The sequence below is a fragment of the Hemitrygon akajei genome, chromosome 23, assembly GCF_048418815.1.
Source record: "Hemitrygon akajei chromosome 23, sHemAka1.3, whole genome shotgun sequence".
In the NCBI taxonomy this organism is placed as follows: domain Eukaryota; kingdom Metazoa; phylum Chordata; class Chondrichthyes; order Myliobatiformes; family Dasyatidae; genus Hemitrygon; species Hemitrygon akajei.
The window spans coordinates 52594311-52621275 of NC_133146.1; positions in this window are offsets into that span (position 1 = coordinate 52594311).

Here is a 26965-nt window from a genome sequence, read left to right on the forward strand (position 1 = left end):
CCACCACTGGCAGCTCATTCTACTCCATCACAACCCTCTGAGTGAAGAAGTTTCCCCTCATGTTTCCCTTAAGCATTTCACATTTCACCCTTAACCCATGAGTTCTAGTTCTAGTCTCATCCAACCTCAATGGAAAAAGTCTGTTTGCATTTACCCTATCTATACCCTTCATAATTTTTGTATAATTCTATCAAATCTCCCCTTAATTTTCTACTTTCTAGGAAAAAAAGTTCTAACCAATTCAATCTTTCCTTAGAACTCAGGTTCTTGAGTCCCAGCAACATCCTTGGAAATCTTCTCTGTACTTTTTCAATCTTATTTACATCTTTCCTCTAGGAAGATGACCAAAATTGCACACAATACTCCAAATTAGGCCTCAACACCACCTTATACAACGTCAACATAGCATTCCATCTCCTGTGCTCAGTACTTTGATGTCTGAAGGCTAATGTGCAAAAGCTTTCTTAATCACCCCAGAGACACAGAGAGGACTGGAGAGTACAGACCAACTGAGAAACACAGGATACCTGCTGGAGGCCTGTGATTCATCAAGATAGTAGGGTGTGATGGGTGGAGATTCAAAGCTGGAGAAAGACTCCTCTGTACCCACTAAAAGGGGGTGAAAGAGCTAACTGCCATGCAGTGCCAATTTCTCTGGTCTCCATTTTATGTTTTCTTGTTCTTAACAATGAACGTGTGAGTGTCAGTGGCCTGTTTACTGTGAAATACACTTCTTAAAATTTCCTTCTGAACCTATTTCATCTGTTGTCAGGAGATTAGTATCAAAACTGATGTTCTGGTAATAGAAAACTGAAGCTATAATCCTGGCTTCCAGTGCCATCTGTGTGGAGTTTGCACCTTCTCTCTATATCCATCTGGGCTTCCACTGGTTACCTCCCATATTCTAAATCTGTTGTGATAGATAAACTGGCTAGTGTAAGTAATCCCAGGTGTAGGTGAGTGATGAGATACCCAGGGAGGTGTGGATGGTCATGTAAGAGAGAATAGGTTACAGCAGGGGTTCCCAACCTGGGGTCCATGGACCCCTTGCTTAATGGTACTGGTCCATGGCATAAAAAAGGTTGGCAACCATTGGGTTACAGGAAATAGGTGGGAGAATGGGATTGATGGTATTATTCTAAGGGTCATGGAGTCCTTGTAACAGGTCCTTTGGCCCAGACTGTCCAGGCTGACCCAGGTACCATCCTCAGCTGGTCCTATTTGGCTGCTTTGGTCAAAAGCACTCTAAACCAGGGGTTCCCAATCGGTTTTATGAAATGTACCCTTACGATTAACGGAGGGTTCATGTAGCCCAGGTTGGCACCCGTGCTCTAAACTCTTTTATATTTCTGAACATCTCCAAAGGTTTCTTTTAATGCTGTAATCATAGCTGCCTCAATCTCTTTCTCAGGCAGTTCATTCCATACTTCGTGTGGGAAAAACTTTACCCCTCAGATTCCCTTCAAGCCTTTCCCCTCTCATCTTAAACCTAAGCCGTCTAGTTTTCAAGCCCCTTACTCTGGTACCTCCCACCTGCTCTATTCCTCTTATGATAACTTAGAGATGGCATATGAACTGTGCCTAACCACAGAATCGTTGGTGTCGAGAAAGTGAAGGGTGTAAAGAGTCTTCGCACTGAACTTAATGAGCTCATTGTCATCAGAAAATATAAGAAATGAAAGTATAGGAAGGTGATATGTATTAAAATCCTGAAATGAAGTTTATGGATTACTTACATTCGAAAGGCAGATATAATTCCCAACATTGACAAGAAAATCACCATGAAAATAACTCCTAACTTTTTCACTTTTATTCCAAGTCACTGAATACATGATAGGAAGCTTGCCTGCTACTTAAGTCAAGATGACTGATATGAGAGAGAAGGGAAACAAAGACAAAGCAGTGGCTGGGCTATTTATATTTTATAAATGGAAATCTAAAGGTACAATACTGTGCAAAAGTCTAAGGCACATATATATAGCTAGGATGCCTGAGACTTTTGCACAGTACTGCATTTGTCAACGTGGAACGGAGAGCAAGTTTGTAAATCTGGTAGGAGCAAAAGATGTTTGGAATGGTGAGTGTGGAGCACCATGGGAGGAGTGAAGCACCACAGAGGAGTGCCGGGGCAGGGGGCAGCACAGGTGCAGGCACATTCTGACCTGAGCCATCAGACAAGATCAATTAGTTCCAAATAATTGGTTTATTGACCATTGAAGAATATCTCTTTGGTGCTTCCCACTCCCTTCCCTTTTCCCAATCATGATTCCCCTCTCCCTGCCCCCTTCCCACTCACTATCCACAATACAGACCCATATCAGAATCAGGTTTGCCATCACTCACATATGTCATGAATTTTTTTTTTGCAGCAGTAGCAGTACAGTGCAATACATAAAATTACTACAGTACTGTGGAAAGGTCTTAGCAACCCTAGCTCTATATATGTGCCTAAGACTTTTGTGTAGTAATATAGTTAGACAACTCCTTCAAACTGCTTGCTCCTAGTTTTTGCCTGTAGCCAGTTTAATTAACTGACTGTTAAATCATCTTTGCAATTAGCAAAGTATTCACAAATTAGCTAATTAGCCAAGTAAAAGTATTCCCCTTACAAAACATTCTGAGACATGCTTTTGTAACAAGTATGGATTTCAAAGCAGGATTAAAAGTAGTCAAATTAACTGTAGTTTTTAAGTCTTCTTTAACATGGAAAATAGTCCCAAGGCAATTCACAGATGTGAGTACAATTATGTGTGCTAGAATGGTGGAGGAAGACAGTTTTAGTGATCCCTTCATTCATTAGCCCAACACATAAAACTTCTGTTGCACCAAAAAAAACAAGAACATCAGTGGATCAGACAGAGTTGTATCAGAATCAGAAATAGGTTTAATACCACTGGCAATGTCGTGAAATTAGTTGACTTTGTGACAGCAGCACAATGCAATGATAGTAATAGAGAAAAATGTTATGAATTATATATATATATATACACACACAGTATAGATATATATATATAAAATAGTTAAATAAATAGTGCAAAGAATAGAAATAAAAAAAGTAATGAGGTAGTGTTCATGGGTTGAATGTCCATTCAAGACTTGGATGGCAGAGAGGAAGAAGCTGTTCCTGAATCATTGAGTGTGTGCCTTCAGGCTTCTGCACCTCCTTCCTGATGGTAGAAATGAGAACAAAGCATAACCTGGGTGATGGAGGTCCTTAATGATGGATGCTGCCTTTTTGAGGCATTGCTCCTTCAAGATATCCTGAATACTACGGAGGCTAGTGACCATGATGGAGCTGATTAAGTTTACAGCTCTCTGCAGCTTACTTCAATCCTGTGCAATAGCCCCCTCCCCCACAGCAGACTTTGATGCAGCCAGTTAAATGCTCTCCACAGTGCAACATTCTCCTTTTTGAAGGACAGGAGTTCAATGATCCAATGGTGTTTATTTCAGCAATTAGCATTGCAAATCAATTACTTTTTCTCATGTGAAAAATAATAAAGATCATTTCAAAGTAGTTTTACAACATTCAGCAAATTTTAGCAGGTACTTCCTTGTGAATCCAACATGAATTCTTCCCTGGAGATCATGCAGTGATGTCATACCTGGTGTAGCCCACGTAACCTATGGCCTTGGGGATGCCAGTTAGTGAACAGTCTAAGGACAATGAGCCTTTCCAAGGTTGGAGGCTTGCAAGTTGAGCAAAAAAAGGAAGTGACATCACTGGGCTTCTCAGATCCCCAATGAGCTGACCTAATATCACCAACTCTGCTGATCACTGTCTTCCTGATCTCACAAAACGGCCAGCCTCCACACCCTTCATCCATTCCCCTCCATGGTTGCCCAACAGCGTCTGCTTCCACCCCTTCCACAATCCTCCAACACCACCTAACCACCCTTCCCCATCCCCAACACTACTTGTGTCCCCCTTACTTCCACAATTACTCCACTTTCCCTTTCTAATTCCCCTACACTGCCAGTCACCATACCTTCCATTTATCTACTTACTGCTGATTACCTCTCACACGTCCAGATTTCTCTCTTCTTCTTAATTCGGTGTTAGGAGCACTTAGCCCTGTCCAAATGTCATTGGCCCATCAGCCTAAGGAGATGGCGCATGCAAATGATGTTGATTGGCACATTCTGAATTGCATGGAGATGCATTGAAGCTTAGTGGAGCCATTGCAAGGGTCCTGTAGAGAAAGACCAAAGTCTAGAGTCCTACCACCGTGAAAAGGGTAAACCCTTTATAGTTACCACTCAAATGCCTCAGTGATGCAACATTTAAAGATGAAACATTGATGAAGCTGATATATAGTAAGGAAATGTGTTACCTTCATACACCATCTATTCTTTAAGTCAGTGGTTCCCAACCTGGGGTCTATAGACTGCTTGCTTAATGATATTGGTCCCATGCATTTGAAAGGTTGGGAATCCCTGCTTTCAAGTCAGGAGCTTTCTGCATGGAATAGACATAGAGTTAAAAAAAAGTTCTAAAGTAATTTTTATTATCAGAGTACCTAGGTATATGTCACCACATACAACCCTGAGATTCATTTTCCTGCGGGCATACTCAGCAAATCCATGGAATAGTAACTATAACAGGATCAATCAAAGATCAAAAAGAGTGCAGAAGATATCAAACTGTGCAAATACAGATATAAATAAATAGCAATAAATAATGAGAACATGGAATAACAAGATAAAGAGTCCTTTAAGTGAGATCACTGGTTGTGGAAATGTCTCAGGGGACAGGCAAGTGAGTGTAGTTAGCACCTTTTGTTCAAGAGCTGGTACTGGGATCAGGAACATGAGTCAGGAGTGTAGCTGGAGCTGGCTGTTGGGATCACGAGTTGGGAGTATGCCCAAAGATGTAGACTGGAGACGTGAGTCAGGAGTGTAGCTGGAGCTGGCTGTTGGGATCATGAGTTGGGAGTATGCCCAAAGATGTAGACTGGAGACATGAGGCAGGACGTGGCTGGAGCTGGCTGTTGGATCATGAGTTGGGAGTATGCCCAAAGATGTAGACTGGAGGCATGAGGCAAGATGTGACTGGAGCTGGGAGTTGGGAGTGTGGCCAGAGTGTGCATGTGCCTGAACAAGAGTGCAAATGTGTGAGGGGTTGGTGTGTATGGGCACATGCATGTGGGCAAGGAAATTCCATCTAGTTGCTAATGTGCATTTCTATCCCATGTTAAAATAAGGCACAGTGAATGAAACTCAAAAATGTGATGGAAATTTGATGAAAATTTGAAGTTTAAATCTGGAACCACTTGCAACACTCAGCAGGTCAGGCAGCATCGCCCTTCTGCAACTTTCCTCTCTTTCCTAATACTGCTGAAAGCTCTTGAACATGTAATATTAACTCAGTTTCTCTTTCCACAAAAGCTGCTAAGGTTTCCAAGTATTTTAGTTACAAAATCATTATTTATTATTAAAAGAAACCACACACAGGCAACATCCGCTCCACAATAGGACATACCCATGCACAAATACAAAGGCACACACACACACACACACGTCCACACAGATGCACCATTACAGATACCTTGCATAGACATGTAGATACAGCCGCACAGGGCACAGAGGCTGAAAGATTTCTAGAAGCAGGCGCTAGTGCTCAAATGGAGCAATGTCAAATGGATTATAATTATCGTTGTTTCAAGCATATCATTACTGCCTGATATCATGATCAAAGCAATCTGAATATTTTTCATTCCATCCGTAGTAATGGGCAAGCATTGACATCTGACAAATGCACAAAAGCTCTTTAGTTATATTTTGGAACCCTTAGTGGTGTCAACGTGCCTGTATCTCACTGAGATATTTACTTCTAAATGCATCCAGTGTTAAGCTGTAACCAAGGACAAAAAGAGCCACAGTACAATCCTTGCACCTCAATTAACAATGGAGTAAGTATTCTTTATGGCACAGTGCAAACTCATAACAGGTGCAAAAAGGGAAAATGAAGGACAGGTTGCCAAGGATATTAAAGCTAACAGCAGAAATTTTTAGAAATACATTAGAAACAAACTGAATAAAGAAAAGTCCCATTAGGGACTGATCCAGATGAAACCACAATGGAAAATGGAGAATAGAAAAGATGCTGACCTCTATAATCACTGCTTTGGGAAGCTAAATTATATAAAAATGGGATTGTTTAGTGTGATACCCCATGGCTAATCGGCCAGCTGTACGCTGAGGATGAAACTTGGCTTTAATGGATTACTTTGCAACATTGCTGACCGCTGGGTGGTTGATTGGTTATTGTTGACCAAAGCCATGCCAATACCTTTTAGAGTATTAGGCCACCACACATGGAATATGTGGCTCATGACAGAAGTCTTTGCATCTTGCTAGGGTGGCACAATAGCATAGTGGTTAGCCCAATGTTTTACATAGGTAAGAACAGCACTCAAATTCTCAAGCAAAACATGGGAGGACAACATAAGAATGGGAGATTCTTGTTTCAGGAGGGGCTGGGAATCTTCACAACCAATAGCTGAAACAGAGAAGAAATAGCAATCGAGGTGCATGCAAGAGATGCACTCGACTTCCGGCATACATCTCCAGGGAGCTCCAATACGTGCTCAGAGTCAATTCAGATGGATTTAAGTAATGTTTCTCAGCAAATGTGCCACAAGCCTCAAATATCCACATTATAGGCCCACAAAACAGTGTACATCATCCACAACTGTCTTTGACGCTCTTTAGTTTCATTTTGCCAGGAAATCCAACCTGACCAGATAGTGGATGAACATAAAGAGAGTAAGAACTTGGACTTGTGTCACGAGCTCAGATGCGGACATTGTAGCTGGGTAGTGGGATCAATGCATCATCATCATTATTTTGTGCTGTGTGGTTATCATTATCATCATTATTACGTGCCAGGTCATTTGACATCATCATTATGTGCTGTGTTGTATGATGCAGGTGATCATGGTCTATGACCTTAATTGCTCTTGGCAAATTTTTCTACGGAAATGGTTTGCCATTGCCTTCTTCTGGGTACTGTCTTTACAAGATGAGTGAACCCAGCCATTATCAATTCTCTAGAGATTGCCTGCCTGGCGTCAATGGTTACATAACTAGGACTTGTAAAATGCACCTGCTGCTCATATGACCATCCACCATCTGCTCCCATGGCTTCACATGATCCTAATCTGGAGGCTAAGCAGGTGCCACACCTTGTCCAAGGGTGACCTGCAGGCTAGCGGTGCAAAGGAGCGCCTTACACTTCCTATGGTAAAGGCATTAATCTACCCCACCACCTATGGGATCTATGCACCCACGGTATAAGGAAAAGAAGGCCAAGATACCATACTAACTTCAAGGAGGGCAAGATTGCAAACGAGTTGCAAAGATGGGGATGTTAAGGAGACAGCTTACAGAAGGAGGAGGATGGACATTTGATGGACTGGTAGACCTATCTGCAAACATGAGGCCAGTGTTAAGGAGTGAGTCTGGCACCATCCTTGTAAAGCAGCACACGACAGGCAGTCATCATACAGCTCACGCTGCAGCCAATGTAATTCATAGAAGCTATGAGAATGACACACTCATCCAGATTCTCAGCATGGCTGAAAGCTCACTTCCCCACCCATTCCCTCCATTCCGTAAATTATGGCGCTGCTGTGCACAATCTAGTTAAGAGCATTTGTGGCTCCACTCGCAGTCCAGTCAGTGGCCAGAACGCTCAGTGATCCCTGAGAAAGTAGCAATAGTGACAAATAGCATTCAATGCTGTAATACTGCTCGTACGTAGCATAACGACCAGAGTGAATCACTACTAGAAGTGCATGAATACCAAAAGTCCTAACATAAAGACCAGTATGTGTGAAAGCTGAATGCCATTTGGAAACAAACTGGCATTTAAGGTGCCTACACAGCAGCCAATATGCAGTTGGAAATTTACAACTTTGATTTCCAAAGGAAATGAATAAAATTACCAGACATACAAAGATACCTAAAATTAAGTTTAGTCTGAGATATTGCAATAGAGAAAATAAGGACATCACACTAGCATCAGATGAATGCACAGCTGGGTATTAAAATAAATAGTGGAGGAAATTGCCAATACATTCATCATAATTTTCCTAACAGTCACACTTTAAGAACTGCTGAACAGGAAATTTTCATCTATTTAACCAGCAAGGGGTAGAGATACTGTCATAGATGTGGCAAGTTTAACCTCAGTTTTGTTAAATTGCTCTTTTTTGTCTTTGCAAACAAAATAACTAAGTACTTAGACCATTGGCTCCCAACCTGGGGTCCACAGACCCGGTCGGTTACTGATAGAGGTCCATGGCAAAAAAAGGTTGGGAACCCCTGACTTAGACCAATATCAAAAGCATTCAGCATGGATTTGTGAAATGTACATCATGTCAGACTAACCTCAATGGTTTCCTGTGACTCTTCCAGTCTGATGGATATGCACCGTCTGCTGATTGTTTGTTTTATACGGACTTTTTAACGGAGCTACTTGATTAGTTTCCATGCAGGAGTAGTATTATTAGCAAATAAAACTGCAGGTAACCTTGTGACATGGGTTAATAAGTGACTGGAGAGTGACAAATATAAAATAAGAACAAGGTAGCCATTCTCTGAATGTTGGGATATAATATGAAGTATTCCATTGGGATTTGCATTGGACTGTAATGTTTTCCAGCAAATATATTAACGTCTTCCACTCGGAGGTGGGTGTCCAAATTTACAGATACTGCTTGAGAATTAGGCACCTTAAGTATAAATGGAAGCAGGAAGTTATCTAAAGGTTATAATGGTAAGAAATGACTGGTTGGGAAGAGCATCTGGTTTAAACATCCATGTTTCCATAGTCTGGAGCATCGGGAGAAAAAATCATCAGGATAATGGATTGGTGGACACTATCTTCTGCAGATAAGATTTCAAGAAGGAGAAAATTGTAAAGTGCTATGTTCAGTTCTTGACAGGGAAACTTCAGAAGGAATTACAGAAAATGACTTGGTATACATTCATCAGAAATAAAGCTTAGAGCATTAATTTATGATAACAGATTGGAAAAAACATGATAACATGATTTGTATTTCTTCAAACACAGAAAGTCGAGGAATAACCCAATTGAAGTTTATAAAAGTATTCAGTAAAGACGATACAATGGAAGCATTCCTTCTGTGGTGGGATATGAGGTGATACAGTGGCAGGTAGATTATTCAAAGCAAGGGATCAAGCTTATAATCAAGGATACAAGATAAAATTTCGAAGCCATCTCAAATTAAATTCAAGAAGTGTGGTACTATAGAATTGTGTTCTAGAGACAATTGCTTTGTATCATTAGGATTTTGTGGTTCGCATTCTTCGGTTGTACAACGTATTGACAAACTTACTTTACTTTATTTAGAAGACATGTTTTTACTGGTGGCTCTGCAGTGATAGACTTCCTTTTCTTTTTAATGTGCATATTACATATTTCAGTTTTATATATTTGGCAAGAACTTTTACAGATTTCAAAGACAGCCTGTGTTTCAGCAACATATCTTGCCAACTCAGTACTTCCGACCACTATCACAATGTGAATGTTATAGAAAAGGGGACTTGCTCCATTCATAATGGATAGCCCAGGGTTGCTTAGCCCCTTAGCACCCCTCTGCCAAAAGTTATTCTTTAGTGAGAATAAATGCTGGCCTTGTCAGTGAAGGAAACATTCTGAAAATAATAAATAAAATACGGCTCAAGAAATAGGGCCATTTATGCCTGTGCAGTCTTGCGAATGCATTCCCCATAGCATTGCAACCTACTCCTTTTTAAGCACTTATCCAATTCCCCATTGGAAGTTACTCTTGTATCTGTCTCACTGACTCTTCAGGCTGCGCATTCCAGATCGTAACTGTTTGCCAATGGCAAAGATTCTTCACTTCCTCTCAGGACTTTTTTTTTGGCAATTATCCTAAACTTTTCTCCTTCTGTTACAGTCCCTTCTCTCTGTGGAAACAATTCCTTCCAATCAAATCTATCAAATCCCACCACCACCCCCACCCCCGATCACAGTTGTAAACACATCAATTGTTCATTGAGAGAGAGAATATTCAGCCAGGAAATACTAAGATTTTACACAGTCAGTGGTACATTTCCTGAATGCAGTCTGACACCACTACCATCTCCTGCACTGTCAGAGTGAAACTACACACAGATATTAAATATGACTCAATCTTGTAGTAGTTTCTTTTTAATAAAAGCTAGAACTTCAGCTCAAAAACTTGTAATATTCTATGAAGCAATTCATGGCAATACAGATCAGCTGTTTAATTATTCAAAACTTCCAAACATTCCCAGTCCTCTCCAGCCTGAGAACAGCAGGTCAAATCAACTATGGACCTATTTCCACCCTTCCTTATTTCAAAGAAGTTAGCAAAAGTAATCGTGCACAACAGAAGTCATTGGCAAGGGAACAGAGGAAGATTTCCCAAATAGAAAGGCAACATTTAATTACAACACACAGCAAATTACACACTGAACACTTAGGTCAGTGATAAGGTCCTGACATTTGAGGATGACAGTCCTGAAATCTGAGCACTTCAGCATTATGCTACCTATCACCAGTGGAAGGCTGGAAGGCTGACAATCTGATGGTACTGTCAACTCAATTCATAATTAATATATATTTACTAAATTAATTACTGAAAAATCTGTGCCAGTGCTTGCTATAAAAACACTGGCGAAATTCATTGACTGCTGGCTCTGCTTACTCCTAATAACTGTGCTGTCAGTTTAATGAGAATGGTGAGTGGACCATGTTTGAGTTGCATGACAGACAAATTGCTCTGCTATACAGAATGATACAGGGAAGTTAAGAGAAGAAAAGAAATATGTCATTGTCTGGTGACAGCCACAATCGAGCCCTTGTCTTAGAAACTTTAGTCTCAATTCTTAAATACATGAAAGGATGGATGAAGAATGTTTGTGCTAATCCTTAAAATACTTTTTGGATTTCTGACCAAGGATCTATTTTCAAATATCAGCCCCGACTATTTCTTTAGAAGGATTAAAATGGTTTTGTTGCCACAGATAACAATGATAATTGTAGTGCTGTGTATTTTACAAGTTGGTACCTATAAAGTATTTTCTGGAGTTATAATGTGTAGAAATGCTTCGTAACTGAATAGTGCACGCAAAATCTGTAACAGAAAGTTTGAATATTCTAACTGGTTGCACACTATGTCGTATGGAGGAGCCACTGCACAGGATAGGAAAAAGATGCAGAAAGTTGAAAACTCAGCCAGCTCTAGAGTGGGCACCAGCCTCCTCAGCATCAAGGACATTTTGCAAATGTGATATCTCAAAAAGGCATCCATCCATCATTAAGGACCTCCATCACTCAAGGCATGCCCTCTTCTCAATTCTACCATCAAAGAGCAAGGTATAGGAACCTGAAGACACACACTCAACATTTTAGGAACAGCTTCCCCTCTGCCATCAGATTTATGAATGGACAACAAATCCAGGAACACTACCTCATTATATTTTTTTACTCTCCTTTTGCACTTATTTAATTTTATACATAGCTCTTATTGTGATTTATAGTTTTTTATGATGTACTGCACTGTACTGCTGTTGCAAAACAACAAATTTCATGACATAGTCAGTGATGTGAAACCTAATTCTGATATTCTAGTGTTCTGGTGCAATACAGAATATGATAATATTTATTCTCGTTTTAGTTCTTCTGCTTAGGCAGCCACTCAAGATTGGGAATTGACCCTGTTTTTTTGTGTTCTGAGATAGCTAGAGAGGTAAACTGCTTTACAAATGGGATAGACTGCTTCACAAGTGGGACAGGTGGGATGGATAGCTTGTGAGGTCGTGTGCATCTTCCAGAAAAAGGTGCATCCACCCTTCTCCTTCTTCAGTTGTCCTTCCTCGGCCAATCATGTTTCAGAGAGGGCGATTTGGAATCTTCTCAGCTCTCTTGAGATGATGGCAGTACGTCTTTCAGGACAATCACTGATTTTGCTCTCTGCAAGTGTCCGCACATTACAGGCTCCAAAATTCATATGCTTTTGTTTCATACCACAGTTTGATGATCCTACTGGATGCGGTAATCCAGTCAGGAGTGAGGAGGCAGGCTATTTTTAGGGCACCTTTTCGAGCCCCTTCCCCATGCGGGATGAGCAGAGCAGGTCCTGAAAAAGGCTGCTCAATCATGGGTGCAGCTGTCGATAAGCTCTATCTGCCTCAGTCCAAGAGCAAGACAACTGTATCTAACACGTACTACCTATGTGCCAGGTTATGGCTGGGAGCTCTCAGGCTTCATTGTCTTGCTCCTGTCAGCGCTTCCTGATTGCCGCAGGGCCTTGTCCAAGTTGGGCGATCGGATTGCCAAACCAGAAGAAATGCCTCTGCGTTGTCAGGTCTTTTAATGTGGAGAGACTGATGCACAAGCAGCCACCACACGGTCTTTGACAGAGAGAAGGCCAGAATCAAATGGCACGGAGACCATGATTAGGGGCCCTCTTCTGCTGCAGCCTTCCACCGCCTTTGAAGCAGTTGTGGTGGTCCTCAGAGTTCCAAGATTCCGGAGACTTTAATTGACCACCATCTTCCACCTGCTCCACTGTTGAGATCTTGGTTAGAGCACACTTCATCTGGACTTTACCGCCATCGGTGACCCTACCAGGGTCTTAGCTCCAGAGGGCATCACTCTCAGGATCACACAAGCCTCTCCATCACAACAAATTGGCGGTACCCTGGAGAGGATCAATAAATGTCTCATGACCATGCACCTTAAACTTGCTAAGAACAAAATGGCTGCATTTGTAAGTGCCTAGACTCACCAGATGATGTTAAGGAAACCATATACGCCGAAAACCGCATACAATTAGATATTCCCAAACAAGATAAGGTAATTCTTCTTGGAGTCTTCAATCAAGAGTTGACAGGGACAGTGATTCCTGGAGAGGCACAATTGGGAAGGAAAGTGTTGACAACATCAACATCAATGGAGTGCTCTTACTCTCCAAATGTGCTGAACATGACCTGACAATCAGCAACACCCTGTTCCTCCAGAGAAATAAGGTGAAAACTTTGTGGATGCATCCCCATACAATGATTATGTCATTGTTCGGAGGGGGATCTCTGAGATGTGAAGAATACAAGACCAACGATCAGTGCTGATGATGGCTGGACAGACCATTGGCTCATTCGCTCACAAATGACCATCAAAATCATGCAGAAGAGTAGAGTGCAAAAGAAGCTGAACTGTCCCAGGTTCAACATCAAGAGTGTAAAAGACACAGTGAAGGTATTTCTCTAGGCTGTCCTTTCTGAAAGACAACCAAAGCAGTATCCAGAGGACATTGAAGTACACTAGACCACTCTGAAGACCACCATCCTTGATACTTGTAAAAACATTATTGGATACAAGACCAGGAAAAACAAAGATTGATTTGATGAAAATGACAATGAAATGGAAGAGCTAATCAATGACAAAATGATAGCTTTCTGTGCTTGGTAGAAGGACATCAATTGCAGGATAAAAAGAGAAGACCACTCCAAAGCTAAGGCTGTAGTCAGCAAAGAGCAAGGGAAATAAAGAATCAGTCATGGTCTGAGAGGGCACCAGTAATACAGCAGCTTACTGACTCTGGTGTGGGTACTATGAAGGGTTTCTTTATTGCCATCTAGGCACTGTATGGCCCAAAGCATCATGGCCTAAACCCCCTTCACTCCAAAGATATACGAAGGCTGCTGAAGGATAGTGATGCCATCAATCTTCAGTGGAAGGAACACTTTCAGGAGTTACTTAATCATAACACCAGTGTTGACATTGAGGTTATCAACCAGCTCCCACAATAACCCATGAAGGAGGACATAAGTAAGACTCTTAGTGTCAAAGGGATGCAGGTGGCTTGCAAGAAATTGAAGAACAACAATGCCACCGGGCCTGATGGAATTCCAGCAAAAATCCTTCAGAAAGGTGGCATTGAACTTTTGAATCACATTCATGATCTGCTTGTCAAGATCTGGGACCAGGGGAAGATTCCAGCTGAACTCTGTGTACCTCTTCAAAAAGGGTGACAAAGCTGACTGTGGAAATTATAGAGGTATCTCCCTACTCTCTACAACAAGAAAGGTACTCACCTGAATTTTATGTGACCGGATTTCATCTCTGGCAGTAGATCTCATGCCTGAGTCACAGTGTGGCTTCTGCCCAGTCAGAGGAACATTTGATGTGACTTTTGCAGCATGTCAATTGTAGGAGAAAGCCCAGGAACAAAATCTACCACTTTACATGGCCTTCATAGACCTTACAAAAGCATTTGACTCTGTAAATCATCCTGCCTATTGGTAGATACTGTCCAAAATCAGGGGCCCAGAGAAATACCTCAAGATCCTGCAGCTCTTACACAATGATATGAGTGCAACAGTCATCAGAAACAGTGACTCTGAAACAGCACCTTTTAAGGTTGAGACCGGGGTCAAACACAGGTGCATCATTGCCCCCACTCTGTTTGCCATTTTCACCACACAGGCCAAGACCTCCAACAAGGACAGAGAAGACAGATGGAGGGGCTCTTTAACCTTAACAGGTTCAAGGCAAAGGGCAAAGTGTCAACTACTTCCATCATGGAGCTCCAATATGTAGATGACAACGACATCATAGCTCACGCTGAGGAGGATCTGCAGTGCATAATGGATGCTTTTGCCGAAGCATACAGGCTCCTGGGAATTGATCTAAACATTAAGAAAACCCAAGTCCTGCACCAACCTGCTTCTGAGCAAGCTCCTAAACCTTCAACCATCAAAGTTGACAATATTGTTCTGGAGAACACATTATTTCCCATATCTTGGCAGCCTTCTGTCTTCAAGAGCCATCATTGACTTTGAAATGAATCACAGAACAGGCTGTGTGAGTGGAACTATTGCCAGGCTGTGAAGATCTTGAAGTTCTTGAAGATCAGAATATCTGGTCTATAAAGCTTGAGACCTCCCCTCCTTGCTATATGGAGCAGAGTCATGGACAACATTCAGCAGGCACATACAATCCCTAGAAAATTATCAAAGATGCCTCCAAAAGATTCTGAGAATTAGCTGGAAGAACAGGCATACTAACTCCAACATCCTGAAGGAAGCTGACATGAACTCCATAGACACAATCGTGTCTCAACACCAATTGTGATGGGTTGGCCACCTCATCCGTATGCCTGACTCCCGCCTCCCTAAACAACTCCTGTTTGGCCAACTCAAGGATGCAAACGCACTCCTGGAGGGCAGAAAAAGCAGTTCAAGGACAGTATCAAGACCCACCTGAGGAAGTGCCACTCCTCCTTAACGGATGGGAAAACCTAGCACAGGATAGGGAAAGCTGGAGAAGGACTGTCTATGAGGGGACTACACAGCTCAATGAATACCTCCACCATGCTGCTAAGATGAAGCAGCTTCAATGTAGGGAAAGATTGGGAAAGGCCCAACCAGCTATATCCACCACCACTTCAATGTTCTACATCGGCCAACACTGCAGTAGGACTTGTGGATCACGAATCAGCCTCCTCAGTCTTCTCAAGACCCACAAGTGACCAGATCAACTATCGGGAGAAGAAGCATACTCAACTACGTGTGATCGCCACTGATGATGATGATGCATCTTCCACTGCTTTCTCAGGACTTCTTTGTGTTCCTGGTGTTGGGCCTGAAGTTTTCTCAATACCATCTATATTGCTCCCCTTTCACTCAGAGTGGACATGGGCCAGAAGAGTTCCCAGGAGTCAATGAATTGTAACCTTGACATTGGTTGGAATAACTGTCAGTTTTATAACTGTGGACCAATCAAACCAACTGAATGTAACAAGGATCTCAGTGCTATGAACGCTGGCCTGAAAGAAGAGCTGAGAATGTTGTTCCAATGAATTTGAAAGATTATTTGCAAAGAGCATTGGTGGTATGCTCACGGTACCCTGAAGTGTCTGTGGTAGGTTGTCCAGGTCTCAGGAATATATAGGAGAACAGGGATCACTTCTGCCTAGCAGACTATGAGTTTTGATTTTCCAGCGCCCTTTACCTCTGCCAATCTGCTCCACTGCACCACATGGCTCTCTGTTTAGAAAATCACAGTAAGACCTTGGAAGTTATGGACCATTTCCTTCATCTTAGGAATAACCTCTCAACAAAGACATTAAAATAAAATTTGCTACCAAATTCAATGCACCAGCACAGCCTTTTACATTGACAAACAATGTCTCATACTGCACACTACTCAGGACTGCACCTAAGAGCAATACGATGAATTTACTGATCTAGATGACTTATCTAAAGAGCTAATAACAAAACTAGACTAGCCTGCATATCGAAGTGAAGACAGCAAACTGCTTTGTGTTGTTTCCTCTTTAGTTACTTCAGTTGTGATTTGTCACATAAAAAAAAAATAGTTTTATGCACAAGAATACAGGTGACTGGGCCCCTTGAGCTTGCCCTGACATTCAGTAAGATTAAAAAGGATCTAAACCAGGCTTTAATTCATTCTCAGTGCCAGCTACCCATAACCCTCAATCCTTCAATCTTCCAAAAATATATCTACCTTTGCATTAAATACTTCTAATAGTCTAGCCTTCATATTTTCTTGGGATAGGGAATTCCAGAGACCCTATACTGCCTGTGAGTGGAAATTTCTATACACCTTTGTTTCAAAGATCCAAAGTACATTTATTATCGAAGTATGTATACAGAATACAACTCTGAGATTTGTCCTCCCACAATCAGCCATGAAACAAAGAAACACCATGGAACCCATTCAAGAAAACGTCAGACACCCAACACACAATAATAAAGAAAAAATTGAGCAAAAAGTGAGTGAACAACACATGGAATGGCAAATATCAAAACAGGAACATTCAATTTTGTTCGGTCCATACCACACCGCTGGCCAAAATGACTGCAGGTCCATTCTTCACTGAAATGCCCCAGTCTGCACCAATCGCCCCAAACAAAAACCTCAAAAACAGCAAAAAGAGTAACTAAAATTCAGAACTATATGCAACATGAACCTCAAAGACCCCCGAATGAGTCCATAGCCTCACCGATCAATCCTGGCAATGTAGATCCCGAAACTCCTGCACTTTCCTCTGACAGCAGCTTTGTCTTAAATAACCTCTACAGAAAACATCCCATCATCTATCCTGACATACCTTGTTAGGATTTTCAAGTTTCAGTAAAGTCAGCCCTCATTCTTCTAAACTGCAAAGAATACAGACACAACCTGTTTACTCTTTCTTGAAAGGACAATCTATCATTCCAGGAGCTGGCCTGGTGAATTTATTTAAAACTGCTTTCTATGTTGCTATATCCTTTTGAAGGTAGGGGGGCAAAACTGTGCAGTAATCCAGGTGTGGCCTTACCACACCCTGTATAATTATGATATTAAACTGCAATTAAGGCCAATATGCCATTTGTTCATTTCAATACCTGCCTTATTTGCCTGCTAACCTGTTGTGATTCACGCACAAGAACACATAAATCCCTCTGTTCTTCCCACATTGTCATTTTCATCTAGGTAATAATCTGCCTTTTAATTTATCTGATTGAAGTTCATGTCTCCACACTTCCCCATATTATGCCAAATTGTCACCCGTTCACATAATCCATGGTTATATCTTGTTGCAAGCCACTTAATAATTGCTTTGTTTGCTCCTTTCATAGAGACACACCCAAGAGTTCTCCAGAACAATGTACGTAAACCTGCTCCAGTATCAACACTGATCATTACAGTCATGTTTAGTTGCTGAGCTCCTATATCTTTGTAGATCCATATAGATTTTTGCAATTGCATTAATGAGTAATATCTGACAACAAGTATTCTCTCCACCCCATCTGGGCCATGCCCTCTTTTTGTAGCTACCAACTGGACACAAGTTGCAGAAGCCTGAAGTCCCACAGATCCAGCTTCAACAACAACTTCAAACATTTGATTCTTGAATCAACCTGCATAATCCTAATCACTACCTCAGGATGACAACAACCATGGCCACTTAGCACCATAATGGACTTCCTTTACTCAAATTGTGATTTTTCTCATCTAATTTTGTACAGTTAATGTTAGGATAATGACTATAAGTGAGTCCATGGTTTTGTAAGCTAGTGCTTTCAAGCTCCACAACTTATGTTCTCGGTGTTGATTATATATTTATTATTTTTTTTATTTTTTTGTATTTGCACAATTTTGTTGTCTTCTGTCCATTGGTTGTTTGTCTTCATTTGTGTACAGTTTTTCATTGATCCTATTATGTTTCCTTGTCTCTTCTGTGAATGTCCACAAGAAAATGTATCTCAGGATTATATATGGTGACATACATTTACTTAGATAATAAATTTATGATAATTAATTCATGTTTTTTTCTTGTGAATGCTGTATATCTGATGGTATGTGTGATTGCAATGTTGTTGCAAGTAAGTTTTTCATGGCACCTGTGCATAAATGTACTTGTGCAAATGACAATATAAAGGACCTTGGGGTCTCAAACCAATGAGATATGAACATAATAGATCTACACCATTCTGGTTTCCTCAATGTGGCTGCAGATAGCAATGACAGCATGCTTTACTTCACTTCTAAAGTTGAGTTCAGTTTCAGCACTGCAGTACAATGTACTACTGACTGTTTTGTGTTTCAAACACAGGATGGATATTAGTCTTTATCAAAATGATTGATAGAATGGCCATTCCATTACTAACAATGTTTACCAATAATCTGAAGCAGATGATCTGGTTAAGCAACTTTAGAATTTTAGTGTGGAAACAGATCATTTGGCCCACAGTGTCCATGCTGAGCAGAGGCACCTTTCCATATTAATCCCATCATCCAGCACTTGAACCATAGCCCATAATGCCTTGGTGATTAAGAGTTTATTTTGACACTTCTTAAATGTTGCTCACAACTCTGTTTCCACCACTCTCTTAGGCAGTGTGTTCAAATATTAATTCTCTGGATGAAAAAGATCACCTCAGGCCCCTCTAAATCTCTTAACCCTTGCCTTAAAATCAAAGACAGAGTCCTCATGAAGGATTTCAGCCCAAAATGTCGACTGTACATTTTTTCCATAGATACTGCCTGGCCTGCTGAGCTCCTCCAGCATTCTGTGTGTGTTGCTCAGATTTCCAGCATCTGCAGATTTTCTCTTGTTTGTGACATGGTTTTATTTACTTCTTGTAAGGAAAACAGCTCCCTTCATAATTATATATCTACATACATACTTTGATAATAAATGTACTTTGAATGCACACACACACACACCCACACACATACTCCTAGCTTCTCCAGCAATTTCACATCCCTCCTACTGTGTTGTGACCAGATATGAATACAATAATCTCGTTGAGGTCTGACCAGATTTCTATGAATATAGTATATAACCTCTCTGCTCTTGTATTCAATGGCCAGCTTGAGAAGGTTATTCCATATGCCTTCTTAATCACATTATCTAGCTGTAATGCCACCTGAGAGGTTACCTCAAATAAAAACAGAAAACACTTGACACACTTAATAGGTCAGACAGCATCTGCAGAAAGAGAAACTGAGTTAAAGCTTCAGACTGAAGACCCTTTCTCCATTCTTGTAGGTCTTCATCAACTTCACTGTTTTGATTCTGTAATAGTTATTATTCTATGGATTTATTGAGTATGCTGGCAAGACAATGAATCTCTGAGCTGTATATGGTTCATATATGCACCTTGATAATAAATATATTTTGAATTTTGAACTTTGCTGCTTCTTTTCGTGTTTGCTGTGTGCCATTACCCTTTACATATATGTGGTATAAATTCACTCTTAGCTGGTCAGCTCAAATGAGCTCTGCATGTACTTCCTCTTATAAAACATGTTATATGTGTGTGACTGAGGGCAGACATTTGATCCCCAAAACTGCAACATTTAATTTCAAACTGAAACATGTTTTATTTTCACTGAAATGAAGTAGAGCACCATCTGCTGTTCATGCAGCCGGAAGCAGGAACTGAAGACAACCAATATCACATCTGTTTTTGTAGTTAAGATGTCCAAAAATTAGTAGGTTAATTGGCTAAATGGGTATAATAGGGCAGCGTGCGCTCTTTGGACCAGAAGGGCTCGTTACCATGAGGATTCGCATATAAAAATAAAGATGAACCAATCAAAACTGAAAATGCTAATAACGGTCAGTTTAGGCAGCGTTTCTGCAAAGAGGACAGAGCTAACACTTCACACCAGAGAATCCTCCTCAGAGCTCTGAAGAGGAATTCTCTCAGTTTAGGCTTCCATCCTTGTTTCAGTGTGAATAAAAAACAAAGGTTAGAACCAAGACAACAAACTGAAATGAAGAGAACAACTTTTCCAGCATTTCATACGTAACGCCAGACACTGTCAAACTGAATAAGGGAGGTCCATTAAAAAAAAACAATGAAATGGCCATGTTAATGGCCTCAATACTTAGCCACACTGTGCCAATTTCTGCCCACTAGAAATGTCCAATTATTCCAATATTGGAGACTCATGCACAAGCAATTCTTGCAGCGCAAGCTGTGCCACTCACCAAAGTTCAAAGTAAATTTATCATTAATGTACATTTATGTAACCACATACAACCCTGTGACTTATTTTCTTGTGGGCAATCACAGTTAATATAGGAAACACAATAGAATCAATGAAAGACTGCACCTAGTGGGACAGACAAATAATCAATGTGCAAAAGACAACAAACTGTGCAAATACAAAAAAAACCAGAAGTAATCATAATAATAAGTCAATAACTAATAACAATTGAGAATTTGAGATGAAGAATCATTGAAAGTGAGTCCATAGGTTGTGGGAACTTTTCAATGATGGGGCAAGTGCAGTTATCTCCTTTGGTTCCAGAGTGTGACAGCTGCGGAGTAGTAACAGTTCCTGAACCTGGAGGTGAGAGTCCTGAGTGCACTGCACCTTCCTCATGATGGCAGCGGTGAGAAGAAAGCATGGCCTGGATGATGGGGGTCCTTGATGACGGATGCTGCTTTCCTGCAACAGTGCTTCATGGGGATGTGCTCAGTGGTGAGGAGCACTTTATCCATTATGGACTGGGTCATACCCACTATTTTCTTGAAGGATTTTCTGTTCAAGGACATTGGTGTCTCCATACCAGGCCATGGTGCAACCATTCAATATGGTACTCTCCACTACATATCTGTAGAAGTTAGTCAAAGTTTTAGATTACTTGCCAAATATTTGCAAACAGGCTGAGTTCTTCCTCGTTCTGGCTGCTGTAACCTCAGAAGGAAAGCTGTAGGTCATTAAATAACCTGTTTGGAGGTTAGACCTCTTTGTTAGAGGTTAATGTGGCCAGGCAGTGTTGAACTCAACGTAGGAAGCCTTAGAGACTTCAGCTCTGGATTTTTCCCTTGGGGTTTACTTCCAAAGCCTTCTCCATGAGTGGGTATAGCCACAGGGCATTGGAGGTTTGAGATCAGAAATTTCCTGCTCCTAGATGAGCTGCCAACCATGGCTGATGAGTCTTATGAGCCCGAAGCTATTGGTTTTAAGGTGTCAGAAGCCCACAATTGCCCCTTCTCCTGTCAGTAGAAACAGTTCCGCTGGGCTTAGTAGCTAAGCCACACGTGAAGGCCAGGAGCTGGACTTGGTTGTCAGAGGCTATTTGAGGTGCACATCATTGTGAGCATCTAATAGGTAGTGGGAGCTTGTCCCAATTACCACCCCTGCCTATAACATCCTTAAGAAAACCTTAAGCAAAAGTATTAGATGTATATATATATATATATATATATAGATAATAGATAGCTAGGGTGCCTAAGACTTTTGCACAGTACTGCAGTAATTTTATGTAGTGCACTGCACTCATGCAGCAAAGAAAAAACAAATTTCATGACATATGTGAGTGATGATAAACCTGATTCTGATATGGGTCTGTATTGTGGACTGAGAGTGAGAAGAGGGCAGGAAGAGGGGAATCATGGTTGGGAAATGGGGAAGGAAGTGGGACACACCAGAGAGATATTCTGTAATTGGTGCTGAAATAAATGACCAGCCATGATTTTAACGATCAGCAGAACAAACACAGAAGGATGATTGGTCCACTCCTATTGATTGGCTGCATCGCAGCCTGGTATGGAAACACCAATGGCTTTGAATGGAAAATCAAATTAAAAAGTGTGGATTCAGCCCAGTACATCATGGCTAAAGCCCTCCCAAGCACGGAGCACATCTACATGAAACACTGTCATAGGAAAGCAGCATCCATCATCAGAGATCGTCGCCACCCAGGTTATGCACCCTTCTTTCTGCTGCATCAGGTAGAAGGTACAGGGGCCTCAGGGTTTGCACCAGCAAGTTCAAGACAGTTACTACCACTCAACCATCAAGCTCTCAAACAAAAGGGGAGAACTTCACTCACTTCCCGCATCATTGAAATGATCCCGCAACCAATTGTCTCACTTCTAGGACTCTTTATCCCATTATCTCATGTTCTCATTATTTATTGTTATTTATTTATATTTGCATTTGCACATGTTGTTGTCTTCCGTAATCCAGTTGACCATTCATTGATCCTGTTATGGTTATAATGCTGTAACAAATTCTATCAGTTTGCTGAGTATGCCTACAAAATGATGAACCTCAGGGTTATATATGGGAGATAGAATGGGTGTCATCATTGATTCCCACTCTGACCTCTCTATCCTCATCCTCATCTACTGGACCAATGAACTTTAATGTAGCCTCAAGGAAATAGATCTCTATTTTCTTTAATTAAGTACATTATACACTTCCACACTCAAGTGTTCATCAATTTCCATATGACCACACTCTTCACATTTAAACCATAAGATATAGAAGCAGAAGTAGGCCATTCAGCCCATCAAGTCTCCTGCACTATTCAAACATGGGCTAATCCAATTCTTTCAGTCATCCCCACTACCCCATACCTTTGATGCCCTAGCTAATCAAGAACCTATCTATCTCTGCCTTAAATACACCCAATGACTTGGCCTCCACAGCTGCTCATGGTAACAAATTCCACAGATTTACTACCCTCTGACTAAAGTAATTTCTCCACATCTCAGTTCTAAAAGGATGTTCTTCAGTCCGAGAATCCCCGATCACAGGAAATAATTTTGCCATATCTAATCTGTTCAGGCCTTTTAACATTCAGAATGTTTCTATGGGATCCCCCCTCATTTTCCATGTACTCCAGGGAATACAGCCCAAGGGCTGCCAGATGTTCCTCGTATGGTAATCTTTCATTCCTGGAATCATTCTCGTGAATCTTCTCTGAACCCTCTCTAAAATCCTTTCTAAAATAAAGAGCCCAAAACTGCACACAGTACTCCAAGTGTGGTCTCAGGAGTGCTTTATAGAGCTTCAACATCACATCCCTGCTCTTATATTCTATACCTCTAGAAATGAATGCCAACGTTGCATTCGCCTTCTTCACAACTGACTCAACCTGGAGGTTAACCTTTAGGGTATATTGCACAAGGACTCCCAAGACTCTTTGCATCTCTGCATTTTGAATTCTCTCCCGATCTGAATATTAATCTGCCTGTTTATTTCTTCCACCAAAGTGCATGACCATACACTTTCCAACATTGTATTTCATTTGCCACTTCTTTTCTCATTCCTCTAAATGATCTAAGTCTCTCTGCTTTCCTCAACACTACCCGCTCCTCCACCTATCCGCGTATCATTGGCACATTTACATATCTTTTGGACATGAAAGAAGAAATAGAAATAGCCATTGACCAATCATCCTTTTATGATTGTTCTACTGATCATTAAGATGATGACTGGTCATTTATTTCAGCACCAATTTCCTGCACTAATCCTAGATGCTTCATTCTTTTAGTATCTAAAAATGTTTAGAACACTGACATTTTGAGAATGAGTTTCACAGCCCTCTTTAGCTGAAAATGCCAAGGATTTATTACCTTTCATCGGTATGAGAGATTCTTTATTTGAAGAACTTCCAACCACCCCACTCTACATTCCCAATTATCTCTCATGATTCTTGCTTCAACACTTATTTGTAACTTCAACTCAAATCTTTCAAGCTTTGATGAAAAATTAACAACCTGCATTATGAACCCAGTTTATATCTACGCAGATTGAAGGCATTGAGCACTTCTGGCATTTTTGCTTTGTTCCAGTTTCTAAAAATCTTCAACTTTGTTTGTTTACTCTTTTAAACAGTAATGCAAGATAAACCCCCAAAAGCACCATGACTTCTGATTGCACGGATGAGAATCTTCTATTATGAGCCAGAATTCTGAGACAATGCTATGGTTCAATGTATAAAATAAAGACGCTGAATGGGCCAGGTAAATGGAAGCAGAGACCTGACCAAGTGCAGTATTACAAGCAGTCAGTCGGTAGTATATATGGGTGAAGATTCCGTCATTGATAAATTTTGAAGAACCTCATTTCATTTGATTGAGTGCCTCTTTAAGTGACTTCTTATAGATGATTAAGTTATGAGGTATAATTTTGTGAATCAGTGAAAACTTTTTACTGACATACATGGAGTGGTAGTTTTGCTGGTGTGTTTCCTTGACAACATAATAATAGAATGAAGGCCTGAGGACTTTTTGGGTGGGTCAAAATTCTGTCAACTTAAGAGGAACGTTGTATAGAATAACAATAACATACCATGTTATGGTTTTGTCAACCTTTCCCAATGCTGTAATGAGGTACCTTACAATGTTAAAGGCCTGTATAAATGACATTGATTCTGAAAAATCTAATCATTGTTTCATTTTGAATATACATAACTCAGACTTTTCACAAAGTTGCAGGCTGGTTGTCATTCATCATGAAGTTTGTAAACAACAGCTGGGATTGTTGTAATATTGGATTTGCATTGCATGACATATAATTGACTAATATTTTTAAACAATTCTCAAATTATTATACAAAGAGGAAGAAATGGCTTAAGAATGGTAGTGACATGAAAAAATCATGTCTGGCTTTTGTCTAATTGATTGCATTAATCAAAATGCTTAATCAAAACTTATACAATCATATTTCATTAATCCTATTTTGCTTTCTTTTGGTTGGTTTAGTGCATCCTTTTACAAAATACTAGCTTTCACAAGGTCGGTGCAGGCAGCTGGCAAAGTATGAAATTAAAGGGTGTGGTAATATATTATAATTTGCGGTTGGAATATTGTAAGCAAGTTTGGGTCTTGTCTCTAAAGAAACATTTGAAGGCCCTGAGAGAATTCAGAGGATCACAGTCATGACCCTAAAAATGAAAGGCTAAATGTATGAGGAGCCTCTGGGCCTAAATTTGATGAATTGAAATCTACCAAATACAGAATGGCTTGGATAAGTGGACACAGAGAGAATGTATCCATTGGTAGAAGAGTCGAAGATAAGACAATTATATCTTACAATTTATATATAATTGAATGTGTATGGTTGATAGTTGTTCTCCACACCATCAGGAGTCAAGGTACTTTTGAGGGTTTTGTGTTTATTCTTCAGCAGATGCCATTTCAGCTGACCTCTGTAAGAAAGTTTGCAATATGTAGCCTTAACAGGCTTGAAGCAAATAAGAAAATTCCCAAATAGGCAAAATTACTCTTCCACCTTTTTGCACGCTAAAATATAAAATGCTGACAACATCGTTCTCTAAGTCAGGTAGAACTGAAAATAAACTCTTCCTCAAAAAAAGCATGTATGGCAAGATAGTAAGTCTGTGTTTTGGCAAAATAGAAATAAGGAAAGGAAGATGGTCAAAATAGACTTGATTGTACCATATGATTCCAAAATCATGAGGGGAATATTGCAGAATATTGCAGAACTTTCATATACTTTTGCCTCAGGTGACCCAAATGATAGAAATTAAAAAAGGACCATTCAAATTTAGTGGGGTAACAGCCTCTACATAGAGATTAATGGGAACCTTGCTATAATTGGAGGAATCCAGTGATTAAAAAAATAAGGTATTGGTGATTTTCTTGAAGAATCACTCAAATCAAAGTTGAAGTTTAATTCAGAGTTAAGAAAACCCAACAAGATCATGGCTGAGTATGGAGCCAAATTGAGGAAGTTATCACAGGCAATACATCCTCACTCGCAAAGTTAGATAAATATTTGAAACCAATGGTGACCAGATTGAGAAGTTGTTATCATCAGAAGTGAGTCTGAGCTTCGATGCAAACATAAAATTGTACAAGAGTAGATAAAACTGACGAGTTAAAACAAGTGCTACTTACACACGAGATTGGCTGCTTCATGTACATGCAGTGTCAATACACTGAACAAAACTGAACATTATTTTAAAGAAGTAAATTGAAGCCTTTACTATTGTGGAGGGCAAGGGGCACTTGGTGCACTTTTACATTTGTAAACCAGACTAACTATGCAGCTGGGTGGTCGGAAATCATGATTTAAAAAGACACATCTATAGCATATCTAAGAAGCTTGGACAGGTGAAAGCACTGAAGTAGATGGAATTTTTGATTTGATATTGGAATGCTCAAAACTCTAACCCTAATCTTAGCACTAGCAAGTGTTCCAATCTCTGGATCAAACTTTTGGGGAAAAGTTTGTCTTAAAGAAATTCCCTCTGGATTGGCAAGGTAGGGGGATGTGAATAGATTTTCAGAGATGACCTGGGCATGTTGAAAGTCACCCAGGATTCTTCAAGAAAAGTCAGTTTCTTATGCAGTGAAGGCAAAAATTGAGGAAGTACTTATAGTTTTCTCGGGCAGGTAATAATTGAATCTGCTAGAGAGTCAGAATGGGATCAGGATTTGTGGAGATAACAAACTGATAATTCAGTTTCATCCCAGGAATAGTATCCAATTCCTAGAGGGCAGCAGTTTACTAGATTGGATGAGAGTTGACGGTCATTCATATCATAAGAACATAAGAACATAAGAAACAGGAGCAGGAGTAGGCCATCCGGCCCATCGAGCCTGCCCCGCCATTCAATAAGATCATGGCTGATCTGGCCATGGACTCATCTTCACC